Below are 15,301 nucleotides of genomic sequence, written 5' to 3'. Positions count from 1 at the left end.
ATCACTATATGCCTCCCGCATCAGTAGATGCCGGGGGCATAAAAATGATTTACCTGTCAACGCCAGTTACCAATGAAAAAGTCATTCAGTGTTATACTTGATCATTACTCTGTTTAAATTTCGATGTTTTTTCATGATAATTTGCACGGTCACACATTAAACCGGAATCCACCTAAAAACCGGAATACACTTTCCATAACCGGAATACACCTGTATTTTTTAAGTTAAAGGTATTTTTTTAAGGTTTTTTGATATAATTCAATCATATATATCATAAATAATTAACATACAAAAGAAAAATAAAATACGTTCACGCAAAATGATTTTATACGAGATTGAAGTTCGGCGACGGCGCGAGAAATTTCCATAACCGAAATACACTCATATTTTATTAATAAATGGTATTTCTGTAGGGTTTATTGCAGAAATCATTCGTGTATAATATAAATAATATGTTTACAAAAGGAAAATAAAATACTTTCACGCAAAACTATTTTATACGAGATTTGAATTTGGCGAGCGCACGGGAAGTTTCCATAACATAAATGCACTCGTCCTTTTTTAAAAAATAAATAGTATTCTCTAAAATAAACACTTTTTATCATTTTTTGTAAGTTGTAGAACCATGTTCAATCAGATTAAACATGAATGAATATTTGAGAGAAGTTTATTAAAAGTTAATTCTGTATACGAGATTATAACTTTACGATCTTACGGAAATGTTTTACGCTTACGTCGCATGACTAGATACCTGAAGGTTGATTATTAAAATTTACTTAATTGTTTCTTCAAATAATAAGAAAATAATTTAAGATAAAAAAGCATCAATATTCGATTTTAAATGGATCATAAACACAATACGGGTCCTGACATAAACCGCGCGGATCGGAAAGGGCATGTCATGTTTATTATTGAAACTTATTTGTTTTGAGTCTTCAATATATTTTGTTAACCTAAGATTTAAAACTGCTGTAAAAAGTTTACCCAGGCATGATACAATAGTAATTGGCCTATAGGAATTGGTGTCTAAAGGATTTCCTTTGTTTTTGTAAATTGGGATAATATATCCCTCAAGCCATGTCCTAGGTATGTTACCAGAATCAAGAATAGAGTTGAAAAGTTTATTATATATCGGTAAAATCATATCTTTTGTTGCTTTGATATATTCATTTAGTATGTTGTCCGAAGGGCTACACGTTTTTCCATTGTTTAAATTGTTTATACATTTCAAAATTTCAGCATCCGTGATAGGTGCATCTAAATACTGGTTTGAATTTTCTAAGAAGTCATGTGTTAAGAACCGTTCATCTTCATTATCAGAATGAGGGTTAGCATTGATATTTTTGAAAAAATCAAAGAAGTTCGAAACCAATGGTGCATCATCAGACTTGGGCTTTGGTTTAAGCTTTTTAAGAAATTTCCAATACTGTTTTGGGTTTTTATCATGCATATTTCTCAATTTATTACCATTACTTTGTTTAAATTTCTTAATATAGTAATTCATAACTCGTTTATACTCTTTGCTAGCGTTTTGAAGTCGCAATTTATTATCAATATTACGTTTACATCGATATTCAGATTTCGCATTATGGTAATTTTGTCTTGCCTTGTAGCATTTAGGACCAAACCAGGGTTTATTATTTTTTCTTGGAATAAATGTACCTTTAGATGGGAAAGTTGCAGTAGAGGCGTTATGGAACAGAGTCTGTAGTTCATTTGTTACAGTTTCAACAACCTGTGTATTACCACTAGAATCATTTAAAAACATTTTAAATATTGATTCAATGTGATCAACGTCAATATTTTGACAAAAAGAATCTTTCTGTCGTCTTGCCACTTTGGCTTTATGGTACTAGCACTTTCTTTATGATATGACTTTGGCGACATATGCCAAATAATGTCTGACAAAGTAAGTGCAGTTAAATATGATACGCTTTTATTCAATTTCATACTTGTTTTGGGGTAGTCCTGGGGTGTCTTGTGGTAAAAAGACCCGCCCTACGGCCCATTACGATCTACTTCCACTTTCATTTTGCAATTTTTGCATTTTTATGAAATGTACATAGTTTGTAACACTTTCAACTCACAGAGTACCTGGATAAATATGTTACACACACAATGATTATAAAAGTAATGACAAAATACTAAAAACTAAACTAAAACAAAAATTCACCAGAGGGGTTGTTTCAAACAACTTTACATGAACCTTAAACAGCTGTAACATGATGCTAAAAACAAATTTCTTAAAAGATCGAATATATGCACAACAAATAATGGCGCCCAAAACACCTTTTGCTAAGCTAAATCTTGTGGTGTGAGACCATTTCATGACTAAAACAGACATGAAACTTCAAGACCTGTATACTTTTAACAAGTTTGAATGGCTTTCTCATTGAAAAAGCTTGCGACACAGTAGCATTAGCTACAGCTAGCAAGACATTTCGACCCCAAGACATTTCAACCCCAAGAGACAATTCAACCCCAAGACATTTCAACCCCAACTCCTTGGACATTTCGACCCCACCCATTTAATGATATGCCTGAAAAGATCTAAGAATGCCGTCATTATTATAATTAAGCTTTAATCTATAGATAATTGATCAATTCCAAAATGTAATAACGCTTAATTACCAATTAAAATGTTAAAATGCAGTTATTTTCGCGAAAATAATAATTTTTTTTTACAAAAATGAGCCATATTTGTCTAAATTTCTTTATTTTCAAAAATTCTTTTTTTTTAAATTTTTTAAAGACTATATTAGTACATGCCTTCATATGAAAAATGAGTGATTTTTATCTCACAATAACGAAATAATCATCATTTATAAATTATTTTTTTTATTAACAAAAATAACGGGATTTATGTATCAGCCGCGTTTATTACGTAAATAATTTATGAACAAATCGTTCTGATTACCTATCTTAAAATAACCTTCATATGACATATTTTCAAAATTGGTGTTTATTTACTTTTTCAAATCATCTTAAAGAGTACACGGCTATATTAAAAACAAATATTTTTAAATCATGGGCCAATTTCGCTGATTTTAATTATGAAAATAACTTTAATAAAATCACATCTTTAATACCTCTTTATTTATTTATTTATTTATTTTTTTTTTTTTTTTTTGTGAAAGATATAAGCATCTCGTTTCTATGGGATTCAACCAAATATAAATAATTATAATGTAACTCATGTCACCATCTTCATTATATTGGTATTTAAAACCATAATCAGAAAAAAACGTGATCTTTTGATTGGATTATCACACCTTGATTAATTGTTTGTTGATATACAGCACGTGCATGTATATTTATCTGCGGTGCGCATTGGAATTAACAATCAATTAAGCGATTGTGGTGACATCGGATATTTATAAACGTGTGTCAACATTATCTTTAATTTGAGCGAAAATGTAAAGAAAACAATAGGAAATTAAACAACATATTGCTTATTTTCGCATTAAATGTTATTTTCGTAAGCGATTTTGATGCACACATCTTAAAGTATTTGCTTTACAGAATACAGCATATGATTTTTGTTATTTACAAACTGCTCTTTTCTTTTCTATGAACGACATTCCTTCCAGTTGTAAAATATCAAACACGAAATACCCGTTACTGCAAAATATAAGAATATGTGAGTATGGTTCCGTTAAAAACGGGGAAAAATTATTATCATATTTCATATCTGTAAGGAAAATGTGTCAGCCGTATTACTTTTTTCTATATTCAAATATTTTAGCAAATGCACGTGATTTAAAGTATGATTTTAACAAGCGATTTATACAGAGTGTATTTTACTTTTTTCTCTATTAAATATTTTAGCAAATGCACGTGATTTAAAGTATGATTTTAACAAGCGATTTATACAGAGTGTATTTTACTTTTTTCTCTATTAAATATTTTAGCAAATACACGTGATTTAAAGTATGATTTTAAAAATATGATTTTAACAACTTCAAGCGATTTTGGTCACACATTAAACCGGAATCTACCTAAAAACCGGGATAAAAGGTGTCATTGCACCTATATACAAAAAGGGAGATAAAAATGATCCTTCCAATTATCGAGGAATTACACTTGTTAATATAATGGGTAAAATATTTTCATTGCTTTTAAGAAACCGTATAAATAAATGGTGTGAATCGGAGCATATTATAACTGATTCTCAATTTGGTTTTCGTGATAACCGTTCTACGACTGACGCTATATTTCTATTATATACAGTTATTCAAAAAGTATTAGCCAATAAATCGAAACTTTTCTGCACGTTTATTGACTACCAGAGGGCTTTTGACACCGTCAATCATGATGAATTGTGGAATAAGTTAATTCAAACTAGAATAAGCTGTAAAATGATCAACATGATCAAGTCTATTTATAATAAAGTCCAGTCTTGTGTTAAGCTATCAAATAGTATGCCCCTTTCGGATTTTTTCGATGTAACTATTGGATTGAAACAAGGGGAACCACTCTCACCTCTTTTATTTATTCTTTTCATAAATGACATTGTAGATAATGTAGATTTTAATCTTTTAACCGATAAAGATCTAGATCTATTATCTATGTATCTAATACTTTTTGCAGACGACATTGTTCTGTTCACTACTGATCCTGTAAGCCTTCAGGCGCAAACTGATTGTATATATCAGTATTCCATAAAATGGGGTTTAAACATTAATATCAACAAAACAAAAGTTTGTATTTTTGAAAAACGCAAACAGTTCCACCATGGTAACTTTTTTATCAATGGAGAACAAATAGAAATTGTTGATAGTTTCACATATCTTGGTGTTAGATTTTCGTATACTGGGAATTTGAATCATGCCTAAAAAGTCTTCATGATCAAGCATTAAGAGCCTACCATAATTTAATGATATTATTTGATAAAATACTTCTAGATGTAAAAACAAAACTCCACTTATTTGATACAATGATTGTGCCAATTCTGTTATATGGCTCCGAAGTTTGGGGTGTATACAACCCAAAAGATGTTGACAAATTACATTTAAGATTTTGTAAGTATGTTTTAGGAGTTAAATCTCAAACTCCAAATGCTGCCGTATTTGGAGAATTGGGAAGATTTCATCTATCTATCATCTGCAAGCAACGTTCTATTAAGTTCTGGTTAAAAATAATGAAGAACGTTGATTCCCCACTCTACAGTATGTATTACGTCCTTTTGAATAATGTAAACAATTCATGCTGGTCAACTCGTATTAATTCAATTATTGACCATTTGGGTTTTACGAATATTAGAAATAACTTCGACGAAAACTTTAATTATTTACCCATGTTTATAAACAGATTACAAGATCAATATATTCAAGACTGGTCTGCCTCAATTAATACTATGCCTAAACTCGAATACTACTGCAAATATAAGAAAACATTTTGTTTTGAAAATTATATAGAAATTATACCAAACGATAATTTAAGAAAGTGTTTGACGTCCTTAAGATTATCCTCTCATAAATTAGAAATTGAAGTAGGAAGATATACTGGTGTAGATAGAAATGAAAGAGTATGCAAATTATGTACCCAAAATGTAACCGAATCGGAGTATCATTTTCTATTGTGTTGTGACAAATATAGAGATATTAGACATAAATATCTGGGCAATGTTTCTTGGCCCTCTTTAAATAAATTTGTTTCTGTTATGTCAGTTATGAGAAAGAAACATCTCTTAAACCTGTGTAAATTTATAAAAGAAGCTATGCTTCAACGCAACAATACCCTGTCAAATATTACTGTTTCCTAGTAAATTTTTTGTTATCTATGTGTACATGTATATATTGTTATGATTTTGTAAAATTGTGTCTTTGCCATATTTCTATTACAATGTAAATGGCCAAAGGCAAGTACTTTGCTGATTTGCCAATAAAATTTGAACTTTGAACTTTGTTAAACATTATTTGTCACATGTCACTTGTGTGTACTTACAAATATACTGATTAATTGATATAATCAATAGGTGTGATAATCCAATCAAACTCTATCAGGACTAATCAGAGGCACGTGTTTGTTACGCCGCATATATTCAAAGGACATTAATTGTGCTTTGGCAATAAATAACAGAACATCTTTTTTTTTTAACAGAACATCTCGTTTATTCTCTCAATACATGTACACACATGCAAATATGAGGAATTTACAATAGACAACATGATCTATTACGAGGCTACCATATATAAACACATCAAAGTACAGTATATCAGTTATAAACAATTAATATTAAACACATGATATATGCACAATTCATATTAATAGAAATAATAATCTGTAAATATGGAGGAAAGATTACATTCTAATTTCTAGCAATTCGTAGGATAACCTTTACAAACTTACAAAGCTTCAAAAATTCTGATTTGTTGCTAGTACACATTAATTTTTCTAATTTAAACATATTCGGACGTCGATAAAAATATGGTTTGATAAATTGTCTTCTGGCATCGGAGAACTGATCGCATTCGAATAAATAATGAAATTCATCCCCAATTTTGTTTCTACATGAATTACAAGTTCTTTCATTTATTGGTATTCTTGACCAGTTTCCCGTTTCAATAGGTAAGCGGTGATTCCTTGTTCTAAATTTAATGAAATTATATAATAGAGAGGGTTGTAGTTTGGATAAATAAGGTTCAATACCAAAAGAGTTCTTAAATACTCTGTAGAATGTGCTATTGCTTGAATTTTCAACTAAAAAATACCAATATTTAAGAATAAATCCTGTAGTTTTTGTTTAACGGTCATCTTTAACCATTTTGCATTCGGAAAATTTTGATCTGTCCATATATTAACAAGGCCGCATTTAATCAAAATAGATCGAACATTGTATAACCATGGGTACTTTATTTTAAGCATTTCAATAGGTATGGTTTCTGTTGATTGTAAAATATTTTTATGAACTGCAGTTGATAATTTGTTTGGGGTGTCTCCACCTTCAGTTACACAGAGCCTTGACCAAAACGAAATTATTTTTTCTTCTATATCTATTGACAATGGCATACATCCCGTTTCACCATAAACAAAATAATTAGGAGTAGACCTTTTTAATTTTAATACATATTTTAAAAATTTTAATTGTACACGCTCTATTAAATCTAGTTTACCAAAACCCCATATTTCAGCTCCATAAAGTAAAATAGGTTTGATAGTTCTGTTAAAGAGATCTATTTGTAAATCTATTGGAAGGTTAAGACGATTGGAGTTTTTAATAAGACTATACATTGCCCTAGTTGCTTGGTTTGAAATATGTTTTTTACAACTAAGAAAAGAGCCACTTCTATTAAAATACAGACCAAGATATTTATATTCATTCACGACATCTAGGGCTTCATTTTTAAAAGTAAAATTATATATAGGTTGTCTACCTTTAGCAAAAACAACAATTTTCGTTTTTGAGATGTTTACCTTAAGTTTCCAAGTATCACAGTATTGTTCGTAAGTATTTAAAGCTTCCTGTAAGTCATTCGCTGTTTCTGCCAATATTACTGTGTCATCAGCGTAAAGTAAAATAAAGATTTTTAAGAGATTAAAGAGTTCATTTGTATTTTGTTCATTTTGAATTGTTATTCCTCGTACATTACTATTATTTTGAAAAAAGTCCTTTAGATCGTTTAAAAATAGTGAAAAAAGCAAAGGTGATAAATTTTCCCCTTGACGAACTCCAATATTACAGGAGAAAAAGTTAGAAAATTTTGAATTTACTCTAACACAGGATTTTATGTCATTATACATATTTCTGATGACTTGGAGACACTTTCCGTTGATTTTGGTATTCATTAATTTTTCCCATAAACCATTTCTCCAGACCGTGTTGAAAGCTTGTTTTAAGTCAATAAATGAGCAGAATAATTTTCTCTTGTTATTGTTTAGATATTGAATAATGTGGTGTAAGACGAATAAATTGTCTGCTGTTGAGAAACCTTTTCTAAAACCCGCTTGTATATTGTTTAAAATGTTATTAGATTCAACATAGTCAGTTATTCTTTTATTTAAAATACTGGTAAAAACTTTTCCTAGACAGCTTAACAATGTTATAGGCCTATAATTTTCAGGTTTTGTTATGTCGCCCTTATTTTTATATATTGGGTTGATAATACCTATTGTCCAAAGTTCTGGGATTACACCAGTTTCATAAATTAGATTAAAGAGTTTAACATATATATTTTTCATCAATGGTAAAGATGCTTTTATTTGTTCATTTACAATTTTATCATAACCACTTGCTTTGTTATTTTTTAAAGTTTTTATTGCTGCCATTATTTCATTTTCAGTAATGGGAACATTTATTTCTGTTTATTTCATTTTCAACATTATTATTAGTATTATTATTATTATTATCGGTATCATTATTTTCATCATCGCTGTTATTTACATTTTTGAAGAAATTATAAAGATCTGACAGGTCAGCTTCACTTTTCTGTGTTGGATTTCCATTTAGGATTTTCCAGTATTTTCGCGGGTCTTTACTTTTAACATCCCGTAATTTCTTAATACTTGAACGTTTGTCTTTATTATAAAATTGGTTTAATGTATTTTTGTAAATTTTAGCGTTTCGTTTTAGAATCTCCTTTGTTTCGTTATTCTTTCTTAATTTATAAAGATACTTTGCCGTGTGAAAGTTTTTTCTAGCCTTCTTGCACTTTGGTCCAAACCAAGAAGTTTTATTAGAATTACCCGTGTATGATTTTTTATTTACCTTTGTATATCCAAAAGTTTCGCTAGATGTATTTAAAAACAGTGATGATATATCACTGACTATTTCGTCTACATTCTCTTTGGTAAAGTTCATATTTAGTGTAAGATTATCAAGTGTTTCATTTATATTTTGCAGTTTTTGTACATTAATTTTATCTACAAATTTGTTTGCTTTAGTTCTATCCCATAGTTTAACAGACAATTGTTCCTCATCATGTTCGTAGTTGCTTTTACTTATGTTAAATGTTAAGTTTAGTTCAACTGGGTTATGAACATCTGATAACAATGGGCTGAAGTCTAATACTCGCAGTGAAGACACATATTTAAAAAGATTAGAGTTACAAACAAAGTAGTCAACAACACTTGTACCTTTACATGTGGTTTTCCCGGGAATGTCCATATTTGTTCTCCCATTTAAAATGTAAAAATTATTCAGTTTCAAAAACTCAAGAAATTGATGCCCATAATTATTTGAGGATTTATCATTATTTACACGTACTTTATTTACATTTGAAGACCTGTCAAACATACTCATTTCGAGATTATATTCTAAGCATATTTCTTCCAAATTTTGACTTTCAAAAAATTCAGTATCTACTATGATATAATCCTGAAGACATTTAGTTCTGGAATTAAAATCTCCAAATAAACAATACATGTCATATTTCTGTGCAAACTTGTTAACATCACTTTGGATTTCTGAAAACGGGTCTTCTGTAGAATATTCTGAGTACTCTGGTGGTACATAGACAATGCCACAAACTACATCTTTTACTGTTTTTAACAACGTTTTTGAAATTGTAAACCATAAATGCAGTAAACGTTTTTATATTCATATATAAACATGATATAACTCTTTTAAAAACTGATTTTTCATAATGTATTTTCTTCTTAAATTATCAAATTAAACATGATGAAATAATTCAATTAGTTCCAATAATACACATACGGCCGGTCCTTTCCGGTCAGCACGGTTTATTCACTGACATGTATTTTGTGTATGATTCACTTAAAAATAGAATATATATTCATATTGTCTAAAATATGCAAAATGGAAGAAATATAAAATGAAAACATACAACTATTTCTGAGGGGTCGAAATGTCTTGGGGTCGAAATGTCTTTGGGGTCGAATTGTCCAAGAAAATTAAATTTTGGGGTTGAAAAGTCTTGGGGTCGAAACGTCCAAGATTCTTAGCTACATAACTAATCATTAATCGTGACAAACCTAATGACACAAGAAAATAATCCATTTCTTCCAAAGAAAAGTAACAAAAACGAAATTAACACGATATTCTGTTTTTGTTTTTTTGACCGGAAGTGAATTGTAAAGGGTCTAACGGATTGAAATGTACCCAAAGATGTGTAATGTAGATCCCTGTAATGTAGAGTAATGTAGCAAAATGTTGCGTAATGACGCAAAATAGCACGCAATGTATACATAGGTATATAATATGATAGATAAGATAAGATAAGATAAGCTAATATTTATTTAACGTCGGTTATAGATAAAGGTTACAATATAAGCTTGAAGCTTGTATCCGACATAAACATATTATCCTATACTGTAATATACAAACAAAGAAACTGTAAATAAAAGCATCATTAAGACATAATTAAAATTAAGTTAAATTAAGTGAAGTTAGGCGCTGCTTATCTGGCGGGAAAACCTAGTCACACAGATTCTTTCTTCTTTTTGCATAAATTGTTCCTTCTGATATTTTCAGTTTTGACATTAAGCCTAATGGTTTTGCTTTTGTTATAAAAATTAACAACAAAGGAAAATGTTTTAAAATGTTTTGTTTGAATGAACGTAGATCTAATCTTTTTTTCAAATGTGTCAGGTCTAGACAGACAATGGAAAATAGTGTTTATGAGTTAAAGATAATAGTGATATTTGGGTGCTCAGAATCTAGTCCCAAAATGCGCCCATACTGTAGGTCACCAGTTAAAGAATATAAGATTCTTTCACTGGTTGTAGGTGCAGATCGGAATATCCGGCCTCGAGGGTAACTGTTTAGGCAGTAACGAGGCTCCCTGCCGAGTTATCACCTAAACAGTTACCCGAGAGCTGGATATTTCCATCTACACCTATAACCAGTGACAGAATCTTTTTCTTGGATACCGATTTCAAGAAAGTATAATAAAAATTAAATCAATCGAATGGCTTTCTTTTTAGAATTATTTCCTATAGCAGTGTATTTAAACAAAGCGCGGGAAACCAACATCCGTAAACAGGAAATACGTCATGACATTTCAAAACAAATAACAACGTTTAGTTCCGGTTTTGTTTTATCAGTTGCAGCGTAACGTTATGAAGTTTCGATAAAATAACGTGATTTGAATCGAGAAATATACTATCAGGAACCAATAGGAACTGTCAAGGTACTGAATTTTTATTCCGTTTTTTAAATAAAATACAAGAAATGCGGCAATGCCACGAAACCAGGTTTTCAACACTTTTCATAAGAATTAACAAGAGCACCGCCAAGCGGGGCAATATACGCCCGAAGGCTTACATCATAGGATGGGAGCCAAATTTTAAGAACTTGACTGTTGAAGCCCCAAAGGACTGGAACAACAAAAGGAAAACTTCAAAAAACAAATCTAATTCCACAAAAAAAATTCTAAGTCTACAAAAAATCCTTATCAGGTACAGGTATGTAAAAATACACCTTAAAATTGGAGGTACCATCCATGTTGTACCACAGAAAAGTGGTCAACGTTTTTCCCTACGGCCAATAATAAAAAAGTTTCAAAATAAGCTATTTATAGTAACATAAAAGGGAAGGAATTCAAAATAAAATATTGTAAGTACAAAAAAAAAGAGATCTGCCAAATAAAAACAAGTGCACTGCAATGCAGAGCAATATACACAAAGCAAAGTCATATATGACCTTTGACCCTTAAGTGTGACCTTGACCTTGAAGCGAGTCATCCGGAACATGCACTCTGCACATCGTTGCAATGTGGTGAACATTTCTGCCAAGTTTCTTTGAAATCCTTCCAGCAGTTCAAGAGTTACAGAGCGGACACGAAACAAACTGATATGACCTTTGACTCCTAAGTGTGACCTTGACCTTGAAACGAGACATCCGGAACATGCGCTCTGCACATCGTTGCAATGTGGTGAACATTTCTGCCAAGTTTCTTTGAAATCCTTCCAGCAGTTCAAGAGTTACAGAGCGGACACGAAACAAACTGATATGACCTTTGACTCCTAAGTGTGACCTTGACCTTGAAACGAGACATCCGGAACATGCGCTCTGCACGTCGTCTGGGTGTGGTGAACATTTGTGTCAAGCTTCCTTGAAATCCTTCAAGGGGTTCAAGAGTTACAGAGCGGACACGAAATTGCTAACGGACAGACGGACGGACAGACGGACAGACGGACACCAGCGTCATAACATAATACGTCCCTTCGGGCGTATAAAAAGTATACTGAATCACAGTGCACCACTTTAAAGCACAACCCTAACCCTAACCCTAACCTAACCCTAACCCTATTTTTAGTAACAATGACCTTGACCTTGATCCCCAAAATCAATCCCAAGCTACAACTTTATATAAGTTTTCTATACACCAAGTTTCATTATGATAGCTCATTCCTAAGTTAAGTTATTGACCGGAAACCCTTTTTCTATTTTAAGTAACAGTGACCTTGACCTTGACCCCAGAAACCCCAAAATCAATCCCAGCCTTTGTCTTGATATAAGCTACATACATACCAAGTTTTATTCAAATATCTTTACCGAAACAAAAGTTATTGACCGGAAACACCAGTTTGACGCCGCCGCCCGCCCGCCCGACCAACGACATACCCCAATCTAATAACTCAGGTTTCTTCATGTGAGGAAGCTATCCAGCTGGCTTACGGAAGGTCGGTGGTTCTACCCAGGTGCCCGCTCGTGATGAAATAATGCACGGAGGGGCACCTGGGGTCTTCCTCCACCATTAAAGCTGGAAAGTCGCCATATGACCTATCATGTGTCGGTGAGACGTTAAATCAAAAAAAAAAAAAAAAAAAAAAAAAATAACTCAGGTTTTCGTTGAAAACCTGGTTAATAAATTACTACATAAATCTTCTACATATATGTAGTTCGTAATACGTCATTTACAGCATGAGAGTCATCTTACACCCCGGAGTGTAAGATGGATTTTTCCAGCACCGGTAAAAATACCGGAAATCCCCGTCTGGTATGCAAGAAGTACTAATATTTAAACCTGTTCTGAGTGAGTGATTATACCTGCACTCGGCGCTATCCGCCTCAACGATCATGCCTCTGCTGTCAGTTTGTTTCTCTAATACAAATTTCTGAATCCGTGAATGCACAGTTTCTTTTCAGTTCATTTGTTACAAATAATTTTTAAAAAAGACGAAAAAAGAAAAGAAAAGAAAACAAAAAAACAAAAAAAAAAAAAAAAAAAAAACACACACACACACACACAACAATTTACAAATTAAGCCCGTGTTACATCACGCTCAACCTCATGTTCTTCTAATATTCCTTTGTAGTATAAATACCGGAACTTACATAATCCTGTTTTCCTAAACACTGACTATTGCAAATTTTTTTAAATGCCACTCTTTTTAGGACAAATTTTGGCCCACTATTACAGCTACCGCAAACCTCTTGTGTGTGTGTGTATGTGAGAATGACAAACAACCATTTACATGTAAAATTCTTATTTCAAATTCATTCTAAAAAGTTCTTGACCAGAATTTTATCCATAACACAAACACTCTTGGTCGAAATTCAAGAAATCCAATTTAATTTACCTAACTCCTAATAGAAACAGTCTGGGGCCTTTTTTTGGATATGATTAAGGTTAATTTCTTAGCTCGATAGGGATCGTAGTTGGGGCCTCCCAAGTTTATAGCCAACATGTTTTTACAAGTGTAAAACTCTAGTCAATGAATCGATTTTTTTGAGAAAGTAGTTGCAATGAACGTGAAAGACTGTGGAAGGGAGGGGAGATAAGCAGCATATGCTTTTCCATGCCTTTAATTTTTTGTTTATTTACAGGCAGAACATTGGTTAACTATACGCATTATTGATTTCTGTTCCAATAAAAAAAATTGGGGCCTAAAGAAAAAAAAAATCGGAATCTGACGAGGTTCGAACTCCGGACCTCGCGAATGTAAATCACGTACGCTGACCATTGGGCCACCGAGACTGTGACATTGTTAAGTGATAAAATTACGTATATAAATAAATTTTGTTACGGCACCGTGTTTAAATTTGTATTACTTTGACATTTTTGAAATTTTTGGCTTTTCTACATTAAAAAAATAAATTGGCGATGATTTTGTTATTCAAACACTACTGTAATGTACATTATCATTCAATATTGGAAACAAAAAGCGGGCCGCTTGAATCATCCATAAACTCGTTACAGGAAGAAACCCGAATAGCACCAATTTTATTAATACCGCGAATTCAAATCGTTAGAATACGACAGTACATGTATAAGAATAATATGTTTTCTTTTTCACATTTCTATAACGGTAATGCGGCGCCGGATCGTTCATAAGCAATTTTATTTTATCAAATCTCGTCCTGATAATTATTTACTGCGTGAACTACCCGGCAGCAGTTCCGGGAATTATGGGTAGAAACAGCAACACCAAAAAAAAAAAAGAAAAGAAGAAAAAACGGTGAAAGTATAGAACATATTCCCAAGTTGAACGGTATATAGTTTACTTTGACATATACAGGTACACATTATCTATGGACGGAAAAGCCTTCTGGTTTCCCGTATAAATTTGATATCAGAGCTTCATCTGTCATGAAATGATGAGAAATAGTATCTGTATCTGTATCTGTATTTGTACTGTATCTGTATCTGTACGTAGTAGAAGTCCAATTCTGGCACATTAACTACGGGTATGCGCTTAGGAAATTTATTACCTTTTCTGTATGGCACATTTGAAGCCGTTTAGTGTCTCTGCATGTATTTGATTGTCATTAAGGGCGTTCCAATCAGGTATTGTTTTTAAAAAGAAACTATTTTTTATATACTTCACTATTGACAAGTTCCACTTATAGCACTGAGAGTTATTTGTTTGGAATTTGCTCACTATATTGCTTGTTTTAAAATCGTCAAATGTTTTCACTTTGATTTGCCTTTTAGCTGGAATTTTATGTAGGAACTCGTCGGCACTGACTGCTGGTACCATACCCCTAGCGATCTTGAATAGCATTATAAGTCGTTTTTCTTTATTTCTATCTTGAAGGGGTGGTTTATTAAGTTCTTTATGCATTTCAATTACACAACAATCGTATCGAGATTTATAATCATTTTTCATAAACCTAGCTACATTTCGTTGATTTTTTTTAGATTTGTGATATCACTTTGTTTAAGGGTCCCATACAATAGCCGCATTGACCTAATTAATGCATTGACCTAATAAATGCAATATATGATAATCTTTTACTATCCCTAGGAGCATGCTTCAAGTTTCTTTTTAAGAACCCAAGGGTTGAGTTTGCTTTCTTAGAGATGTTTCGTATATGGGTGCACCACTGTAAATCATATAATGATAATTCATAGGTATGGGTTTGTTTTAACCTCTTCCAGGATTGTATTGTCAA

At 31.8% G+C, this 15,301-nt stretch overlaps 1 protein-coding gene across 1 annotated transcript in view; it reads right to left on the bottom strand.

The window, feature by feature from the left end:
• LOC123555845 (uncharacterized) overlaps window positions 1–10,037 on the bottom strand; it is an 89,338-nt gene extending 79,301 nt beyond the window's left edge. The window contains exon 1 of the mRNA XM_053548376.1: window positions 9,934–10,037. The gene's annotated coding sequence lies outside the window, so the exon portion shown is untranslated. The remainder of the gene's footprint in view (window positions 1–9,933) is intronic.
• Between the last annotated feature and the right edge of the window lie 5,264 nt (window positions 10,038–15,301).

Source organism: Mercenaria mercenaria, chromosome 7 (genome assembly GCF_021730395.1).
Source record: "Mercenaria mercenaria strain notata chromosome 7, MADL_Memer_1, whole genome shotgun sequence".
Lineage (NCBI taxonomy): Eukaryota > Metazoa > Mollusca > Bivalvia > Venerida > Veneridae > Mercenaria > Mercenaria mercenaria.
The sequence above is the reverse complement of the archived record's forward strand: the minus strand, read 5'-3'. Positions and strand labels throughout refer to the sequence as shown.